The sequence below is a fragment of the Myotis yumanensis genome, unplaced genomic scaffold, assembly GCF_028538775.1.
Source record: "Myotis yumanensis isolate MYYU_CA2020_CCGP unplaced genomic scaffold, mMyoYum1.0.hap1 SCAF_1, whole genome shotgun sequence".
Classification (NCBI taxonomy): domain Eukaryota; kingdom Metazoa; phylum Chordata; class Mammalia; order Chiroptera; family Vespertilionidae; genus Myotis; species Myotis yumanensis.
Genome location: NW_027223752.1, coordinates 186,092,553 through 186,102,207, shown reverse-complemented (window position 1 = coordinate 186,102,207; position 9,655 = coordinate 186,092,553). Strand labels below are relative to the sequence as shown.

Below are 9,655 nucleotides of genomic sequence, written 5' to 3'. Positions count from 1 at the left end.
TGGAGTTAGGGGTGGGGAAAGTTAGGAGGTGGGCCTGCAGGAAAAAAATCTTGCCAAAATTGTTTTTATTGCCTAAATGGGGCCAATGCTTCTGTACTTAAGAATGTTGACACTGCATTTTGTCTAATTGCATTTATTTTATGTGACCATTGGCTGATAACATCTCTTCCAAAGACAGCAAGATTTATTCAGGATTGGGCAAAAACACATTTTATGAGGGTCCAAAGCCTGTATATTTATTTAGGATTTCTATAATTCATTTACTTCCTACGGTATTTAAGGTTCTTGAAACATGCCTTTTTAAAAAATATATTTTATTGATTTTTTTACAGAGAGGAAGGGAGAGTGATAGAGAGTTAGAAACATCAATGAGAGAGAAACATCGATCAGCTGCCTCCTGCACACTCCCCACTGGGGATGTGCCCGCAACCAAGGTACATGCCCTTGACTGGAATCGAACCTGGGACCCTTGAGTCCGCAGGCCGATGCTCTATCCACTGAGCCAAACTGGTTAGGGCGAAACATGCCTTTTTGTTGTTTGTTTTTTGTTAATCCTCACCAGAGGATATTTTTTCCATTGATTTTTAGAGAGAGTGAAAGGGAGGAAGGGAGGGAGAGGGAGAGAGAGAGAGAAACATCAATGTGAGAGAGACACAACAATTGGTTGCCTTCCTTCCATGCACACCCAGACTGGGGCTAGGGATTGAACCTGCAACTCTTTGGTGCATGGGCTGACGCTCTAACCACTGAGAACACTGGCCAGGACTTGAAACATGTTTTAAAGTAAGAACTAGGCAGCTGGTCTTAGTTAAGCCTCAACAGTGCTAAAGAGATATCCAACCTTCCTCTTGCCAGGTTCCTGGGGCTTTTGTTCAAAGCTGATGGCATGAACAAGGGAAGATATTGAAGGGTTAGGGGAAGATTAGGGACATGGCCACTAGCATTTTGGAGCCACCTGTCCGGTGCCAGTGTGGAGCCTGAATTCTAAAAGGCCAGACTGACATCAGGGAGCTCCCTCCAGGGGTAACTCCATAGAGCAGTGATGGCGAACCTTTTGAGCTCGGCGTGTCAGCATTTTGAAAAACCCTAACTTAACTCTGATGCCGTGTCACATATAGAAATGTTTTGATATTTGCAACCATAGTAAAACAAAGACTTATATTTTTTATATTTATTTTATATATTTAAATGCCATTTAACAAAGAAAAATCAACCAAAAAAAAAATGAGTTCGCGTGTCACCTCTGACAGGCGTGTCACCTCTGACAGGCGTGTCACAGGTTCGCCATCACTGCCATAGAGAGAGTGCAGGATGAAGAGGCCTGGGTGGGGATGGAAAGGAGAGAATGGATTTAACAGAGAAATAGGAAATGGCAGTTCTTAGGAAATGGGCAGAGGGATGGACAGGGAATGAATCACTTAATGGATCATTAGATAGGCACATAGTCATGCACTACTGTATATAAAAACCTTAATTGTTTCTCATTGTGGAAAAACAATGTGTTAGTTTAGCTGAGGTTAAAATGTCCTTCGTTCCTCAGTGTGACTCTAATGAGTTGTATTTTCTTTCGTGTGTTTGAACATAAAATTCGAATGACTCACATCACTGAAACTTTGTTTTATCTTCTTCCTGGTTAGACATGTGTGCAGAGGGTGTTGTTCCTGGAGGTGGAAGATAGTGGAAAGGGATCCTGGGTGCTTATCTGAAAGGGGTATTTGCCTAGTCTACTAACATTCATACATACCATGCAGCAGAACATTCCATTTCTGCATAATAAATGCTGTCTTATTTCAAGAGACTAGTGTGTGAGAAATAACCACTCACTAGTTTGTGTAGGTCACTAGACCAAGGAGGTAGGCAGCATCGTCCCTGTCCTAGAAGAGCTCACATGTGGCAAGTGCAGCCCGTATAGAAAATACGCTTGGGATCTCCTGGAGCAAGAGGTCATCAAATTCTAGGCCACACTATGAGGATCTTGGGCAAATGTCTTCATTTTGAAAAGCTGTGATTTATTGTGTGCCTATTATGTGCCAAGCACAAAATCACTTTATTTTGTGAATATATCAAGATACATCTTCACCACTTGATGTTCATAGGAACTCTAGTTATCATCCCCAGAATAAAGATGAGGAAACTTAAGTAACTGGCCCAAGGACCCAGTATAGTGGATAATGTGGTCTGTGTCAAGAGTTACACCTACCCGTTCTGGCCACTTTTCTCTGGGAATTGGTCATCAACCACTAAATCTACCCATTTCTCAGCCCCAAAGCTGAGATTTGGCCATTAAAGGAGATTAATAATGTGCCACCAAGCCTATGTATCACAGAAGTTCATGGTTTACTGCTATACTCATGTGCTGCTTAACAATGGAGATAGCTTCTGAGAAATGCATCACTAGGCGATTTCTTCATTGTGCCAACATCACAGAGTGCACACACACAAACCTAGGGGTATAGCCCACTGCAGCCCTAGGCTCTCTAGTAGAGCCTATTGTTCCTGGGCTACAAACCGGCACAGCATGTGACTGTAATGAATTCTGTAGGCAATTGTAAGGTGTTGCAATGTGAATTTACCACAGCTACTATGTCTCTAGGGCCTAGCAGCCGTGGGCAAACTACGGCCCGCGGGGCCGGATCCAGCCCGTTTGAAATGAATAAAACTAAAAAAAAAAAGACCGTACCTTTTTATGTAATGATGTTTACTTTGAATTTATATTAGTTCACACAAACACTCCATCCATGCTTTTGTTCCGGCCCTCCGGTCCAGTTTAAGAACCCATTGTGGCCCTCGAGTCAAAAAGTTTGCCCACCCCTGGTAGAGTCTACTCTAGGCCATAGAAAATGTTCAGTTTTGCCCAGTTGGGTATAGCTCAGCGGTTGAGCATTGACCCAGGAACCAAGAGGTCACTGGTTTGATTCCCGGTTAGGACATATGCCCAGGATGCAGGCTCGATCCCCAGTGGGGAGCATGTAGGAGGCAGCCAATCAATGATTCTCTCTCATCATTGATGTTTCTATCTCTCTGTCCCTTTCCCTTCCTCTCTGAAATCAACAAAAAATATATATATATAAAAGAAAAGAAAATGTCAGTGGATAGAGCATCATCCTGTGCACCGAAGGGTCACAGGTTCACTTCCCGGTCAAGGGCATGTACCTGGGTTGCAGGTTTGATCCCTGGCCCCAGTTGGGGTGCATGCAGAAGGTAACCAATCCATGTGTCTCTCTCACATCAATATCTCTCTTTCCCCCTACCCCCACCTCTCCCTTCGACGCTTCCTCATGGACAATGTGAGGGCCCCAGCAATGGCGGTGGAAGTACTTTTACAGGACTGTTCAGAGAGGACTCCGTTTTTGAGAAGACAGATAGGCGGATGCATCATGTGCTCAGGCATGCGTGCCCATGTGTGTGCGAATTCATGCTGAGGAAATCGCCAGGTCATTTGTTTGTCTTTATATGATTAAAGGATAGGACGTGGCCACAACTTACCTAGTGTTGCTCCTCTCTTTGCAAACAGGCTCGGCAAGCTTTGGGGCTGAGAAATGGGGAGCTTTCGTGGTTGATGACCAGAGAAAAGTGGCCGGGACAGGTAGGTGTGACTCTTGGCACAGACCAGAATGCTTTAGGGTCATTGCCCTTTTCAAAAAGGACCAAGTAGCCACCAGCCTGTGCCAAGTGGGGTGCCTCCCGGAACAAAGTTCTCTAGGAATCCTTCCTGAGGTTATTCATTTCACAAATGTTTTTTGTTGTTTTGTTTTTGGTTTTGCCCCTCATTGGGTGAACCTTTATTTATTTATTTTTAATTGCAGTTGACTTACAATGTCACATTTGCTTCAGGTGTCGGAGACCGGGATTAGACATTTACACACATTACTGAGTGATCACCCCAATGAGTCTAGTCACCATCTATCACCACCCTCGGCAAGTGTTTATCAACACAGTGTGGACTCTGGAGTTGGAATTGCCGCTGGCTCACCTTGGGACCTTGGCCTAAGAAGTCACTTCAGGTTCCTCAGAGGATTGTTGTCAAGATTAAGAAGTGAACGGGTCTAGCGCTGTTGACCAGTATATGACCAGTACTCAGCAGATGTTGATTTTCTTTTTTCTCTCCTGAGTTAGAGAAGTAAAAAGAAATTGAGGAAGCAGAATGTGCAGCTTGCCACAGAGGCTGTTGACAGTGAGGGAGAGGGAAGAATTGAAACGGTTCCCACATTTCTAGCCCGGGGCATTGCTTAACATTGCATATCATTCAAGACTCTTTCTGACTCAGGTCAATATTAAGCAAAAAAGGGTTTTATTGCCTAATGTCTGAAAAATCCTGGGTACAACCAGCTTTAGGGCCTGTTTGCTCCAGGGATCAACCCTGTGATCAGGGCCCAGGTATCTCCTCTTGGCTTCGCTCTCCTTCATGTTGAGGTTGTTCCTTCTCAGTCTTCACCTGCCCTGTGGCGTTTGCCAACAGCTCCAGGCTTGTCCTCCCAGATCCTGGGGCAAGAGAAAGTAGTAACAGTAGTTAGTGCCCATATTTGCTTACTATTATTCTAACTTTTTATACTTGTGATTTTCATAAGGTAGGTAGGAAAACTGAGGCAGATTAAATTACTAGCCTAGCCCTGGCTGGTGTGGCTCAGTTGGTTGGAGTGTTGTCCTGTACACCAAAAGGTCTCAGGTTTGATTCCCAGTCAGGGTACATACACAGGTTGCAGGTTCGATCCTGGCCCTGGTCAGGCATATGCGGGAGGCAAACAATCAACATGGTCTCTCTCACATCGATGTTTCTCTCTTCTCTCTTTCCCTCCCTTTCACTCTCTAAAAATCAATGGGGAAAAAATATACTTGGGTGAAGATGAACAGCAATAACAATTTATATATATTGAATTATAATGATAGATGTCAAAATACCTTTCTCACAATTAGCCAGTATTACCAATTAAAAAAAAATCTTTCATTGTGCTGTACACGTTAAACTGATACACTGCGGTATGTCAATAAAACTGGGGGAGCCCTAACCAGTTTGGCTCAGTGGATAGAGCATTGGCCTGCGGACTCAAGGGTCCCAGGTTCGATTCCGGTCAAGGGCATGTACCTTAGTTGCGGGCACATCCCCAGTGGGGAGTGTGCATGAGGCAGCTGATCAATGTTTCTCTCTCATCGATGTTTCTAGCTCTTCATCCCTCTCCCTTCCTCTCTGTAAAAAATCAATAAAATATATTTAAAAAAAAAATAAATAAAATTGGGGGAAATCTTTCAGACCAACAAAATAATACAATGTTATACCAGTCAAAACATTATTCAGTGGAACTGAATAACATAATGAAATAACTTGATATAGTATACATATAAGGGCTTCTTATAACCTACAAATAAAGAAAATATTTTTTCATAAAAATAAAAAATTATGAATCATGGTTAAAGGTGACCTAAACCTCACAAATAGTTACAAGTTAAGAAACCAATTTCTTATCTTGGATCAAAGAGGCAGTAAAAGGGAACTATAACGCTCTAGAAACTAAAGAAAAGGAAACCACTTTCTATTGAGACGTATGGGATTCGAAAGCAGTACTAAGAGGGACATTTAGAGCTCTAAAACACACTCACACTTTAAAAGTAAAACCAAAAAATAAAGGAACTAAATAGTCATTGTAAAACACTTTAAAAAAAGAAATCAGGAAATTGAAATCAATAAAGGTAAAAGTTGAAAGTAATGACATAGAAAAAATAACAGAAAGGACAAAAATAGTAAGATGAATAAATGAATCAAAACCTAATAAAAATAACTCCAAAAGTTTACTGAGAAGATTAGTAAACTATATATCTATATAAAATAGATAAATGATTTGCAAGGTTGAAGAGGGAAGAGATAGATTAGGAATGAGAAAAGAGTCATAACCCCAGTCACACAAGAAATTAAAAGATTTAAGAGACTCACTATAGGCAACCTACAGCAATGAATATGAAAACCTACAGGACATGCATGCTTTTCTGGCAAATTACAAACTATTAAAACAGACCCAAGAAGAGATGGCAAACAATAATAGACCAATGAAGACAATGGGATGTTAATAATGAGAATACCCTAGGGCAGTGGTTGGCAAACTCATTAGTCAACAGAGCCAAATATCAACGGTACAACGATTGAAATTTCTTTTGAGAGCCAAATTTTTTAAGCTTAAACTATATAGGTAGGTACATTGTTATTAACTTAATTAGTGTACTCCTAAGCTGGCCTTTGCTAAAAACGTTCTCAATCTGATTGAGGTATGTTCGCTGAGGTCGACCCCTTCCAACTCTCCCATCCACACTCGTCTTGTATACTTGTTTCATCTATCTCCTTTGGTTCATCTTCTCTATATGTCCAAACCATCTCAACATATCTTTCTCAATCCTCAACACTACATCTTCTTTCACTCCACAACGTTCCCTAAAATTAACTTAATAAACTTTACTTAAAGTTTTAAGTCAACTTCGCACTGTATGTGCGCGCCCGCACGTGGTATTTTGTGGAAGAGTCACACTCAAGGGGCCAAAGAGCCGCATGTGGCTCGTGAGCCGCGGTTTGCCTACCACTGCCCTAGGGCCAAACGGATCAGAGCTGAATTTTAGTTTACCTCTGAAGGTCTGATATTCCCAATGTTAAGTTATTTAAACCCCTGCTACTCACAGCGTGTCCACAGACTAGCAGCATCAGCGTCACCTGGGAGCTGGTTAGAAATGCGGGTTTAGCTACTCCAAGCCATAGAAAAATCTTTTAAATTCATGTTTTCAAGCCAATATAATTTTAATGCAAAAAAAGAAAAAATTGTTCAGATGATTTATACTTTTTAATTACAATTATAATTGTAAATTAATTTCACTTAAGATTTAGAGAGTAAAATTATAAACAAAATATTAGGTTATAGAAACCTTCATTATATCAAAACAATTAAAAACAATAAGCAAGATTTATTTCAAAACTGTAAGAGTGGTTCAACATTAACATAAGCCACTACATTGATAAACCAAATGGCACTAAAATTCAGCAGTTATTCATTCCTAATAAAAATTCTAAGTATAGAAGCAAATTATTTAACTATGCAAAAGACTATTTACCAAACACCAATAGCAAATATTATCTTAAGAGAATGTGATAAGGTGGATGGATGTTAGATAAATATACAGAAACCCATAGCTTTTTTCCTGTTCTAATAAAAGCCAACTAAAAATAAAAGCAAGAACACATTTTTCCATGTTCAATTGTGACAAAAACTATAAATTATTTAGGAATAATTCTAACAAAAAATAACATAAAGTATAGGGGAAAATCTCTTGCTATCTTGTTAAAACACAAAGATTTCAATAGCAAAGGCCTTCCATATTTTTGGAAAGGAAATCTTATATCACAAAAAAGTCAATTCTCTTAAAATTGATTTCATGCAGTTTCCACCAGAATGAAAAGGTGTGGTTTTTTTCCCCTTGGAATTGAACAAAATAATCATACAGTTCATTGGGAAAAATAAATGTCTAATATTAGGTTAAGAAAACTATGAAAAAGAAAAACAGTAAGGGGAAGATTTGCCTGCCCAGATAATCTCAGACCTAAAGTTACTGTAATCCAAGATTTTGGCAGAACAATATTATTAGAATTAATGTGGAAACTGTAAGAGTAAAACCAGTGTTTGCAGAAGTGCTATTTCATTTTGTTAATCCGCACCCGAGTATATTTTGGCCATTGATTTTTAGAGAGAGTGGAAGGGACGGGGAGAGACAGAGAGAGAGAGAAACGTTGATGTGACAGAAGCACATGGATTGGTTGCCTCCTGCACGTGCCCCTACTGAGTTGGGGATCAAGTCTGCAACTGAGGTACGTGCCCTTGACTGGAATCGAAACTGAGACCCTTCAGTCCACAGGCTGATGCTCTAACCACTGAGCAACCGGCTAGGGCAGAATGCTATTTTATTTAGGTGACATTATTGGGATGCCTACGTGGAAATATCCAGCAGCTAAAGTGAAACATGCAGCCCTGGCTGGCGTGGCTTCTTCACGTTCTTCACGTTTCCCTTTGTTTGATTTCGTGTCATCTTCGATGTGCTACCTGTTGGCTTTTGTGAAGCTGGTTTCCTGCAAATGATGGTTCATGACAATATCAACACCAGTGATGACTGTGCTTTCTGTACCTTCACCCTTGGGGCCTTCGGTGGAGGCATTTCCACCAATGACTGTCATCAGTGTTACCTTCTAATCTACTGACCATTTCCTCCACCTCCAGGCACAGCTTATCTCTGATGACCCAGATCTGGCAGATATCAGAGAACGTCTCATCAGGACTGATGAGGTCCCGGTAGATGATCTTGATGGCGGCTGGAAGGAGATGATAGAGGCATTGGCTTACAGGAGCAGGAGCTCTGAGTCAGCCCGGCGCAGGAGGAGCAGCACTGAGGGGATGGGAGAGCAGGTGGAAAAGCTGTTTTACCCGTTTTTAAGGGCACAGTAAGTGTTTAATATATTCACATTTTATGCAACCAATCTCCAGTACATTTTCATCTTGCAAAATGAAAACTTTATACCCATTAAACAACAACTCCCCATTTCCCCTACTCCCAGCCCCTGGCCACCACCCGATGGTAACTTTTTTTATTGGGTCAGTTTCCTAGAAGTTCTGCCTGGGTGAGTGTCCTTAACACATCCCTGAAGAGTCAGAACCTATAGGTACCCTTGGAAATTAGGGTGTCATTTGACTAATCCAGAGAATTAGTGATTAGATATGATCCCATGCCAGGAGGAAACAAAATCAGGGGTGGATTCATAAGAAAGTGCTGGAAGATGGACAGAATTTGGATACAGGTAAAGCAACTTAATTCCCAGGCATCAGTACAGGCCTTATACATGAAGGAAGGAATGGGTGCAACAGCTGGAGGAAATGTGATGATCATTGAGGTCAGGTAGTCATTCATTCAGTAAATATATTTTGAATATGCCCAGGCCCAACCCTACCTAGGGTTTGGCACTCAGTGATGAATAATCCAGGATCCAGGATCTCAAGGAACTTGCAGTCAAATAGTCTGGACAAGGCCTGGCCAGCGTGGCTCAATGGTTGAGAGTAGACCTATGAACCAGGAGGTCATGGTTTGATTCCAGTCAGGATACATGCTCGAGTTGTGGGCTCAATCCCCAGTGTGGGGTGTGCAGGAGGCAGCTGATCAATGATTATCTCTCATCATTGATGTTTCTATCTTTCTATCCTTTCTTCTCTGAGATCAGATATTTTTAAAAAATAGTCTGGCCCTAGCTGGTTTGGTTCAATGGATAGAGCGTTGGCCTGCAGACTGAAAGGTCCCAGTTTCGATTCTGGTCAAGGGCACATGCCTGGGTTGCGGGCTCAATCCCAGGTGGGGGGTGTGCAGGAGGCAGCCGATCAGTGATTCTCTCTCATCATTAATGTTTCTATCTCTCTCTCCCTCTCCTTTCCTCTCTGAAATCAATAAAAATATATTAAAAAAAAATAGTCTGGGCAAGGTAAGGCAGAAAATAAATGTGTTTATTTGCTGCCACTTCTACAAGTTCCTCCGTGCTATGGATATCCTTTTTACCTCAAATAAACTGACTACACATGGCAAAGATACAGATGATCATATCCTCCATTTTTAAGTTACTCATCTTATTTACCACCATACATTTTTT

The 9,655-nt window shown here is 41.3% G+C and overlaps 1 long non-coding RNA gene across 1 annotated transcript; it reads right to left on the bottom strand.

Annotated features, from left to right (window-relative positions):
- Positions 1-4,303: 4,303 nt before the first annotated feature.
- Positions 4,304-8,404, bottom strand: LOC138994034 (uncharacterized). Its single transcript, XR_011468373.1, has 3 exons — positions 8,226-8,404; positions 7,961-8,095; positions 4,304-4,482 (listed from the first exon to the last, which is right to left on the bottom strand). It is a non-coding gene; the product is annotated as an uncharacterized lncRNA (long non-coding RNA).
- Positions 8,405-9,655: the final 1,251 nt, after the last annotated feature.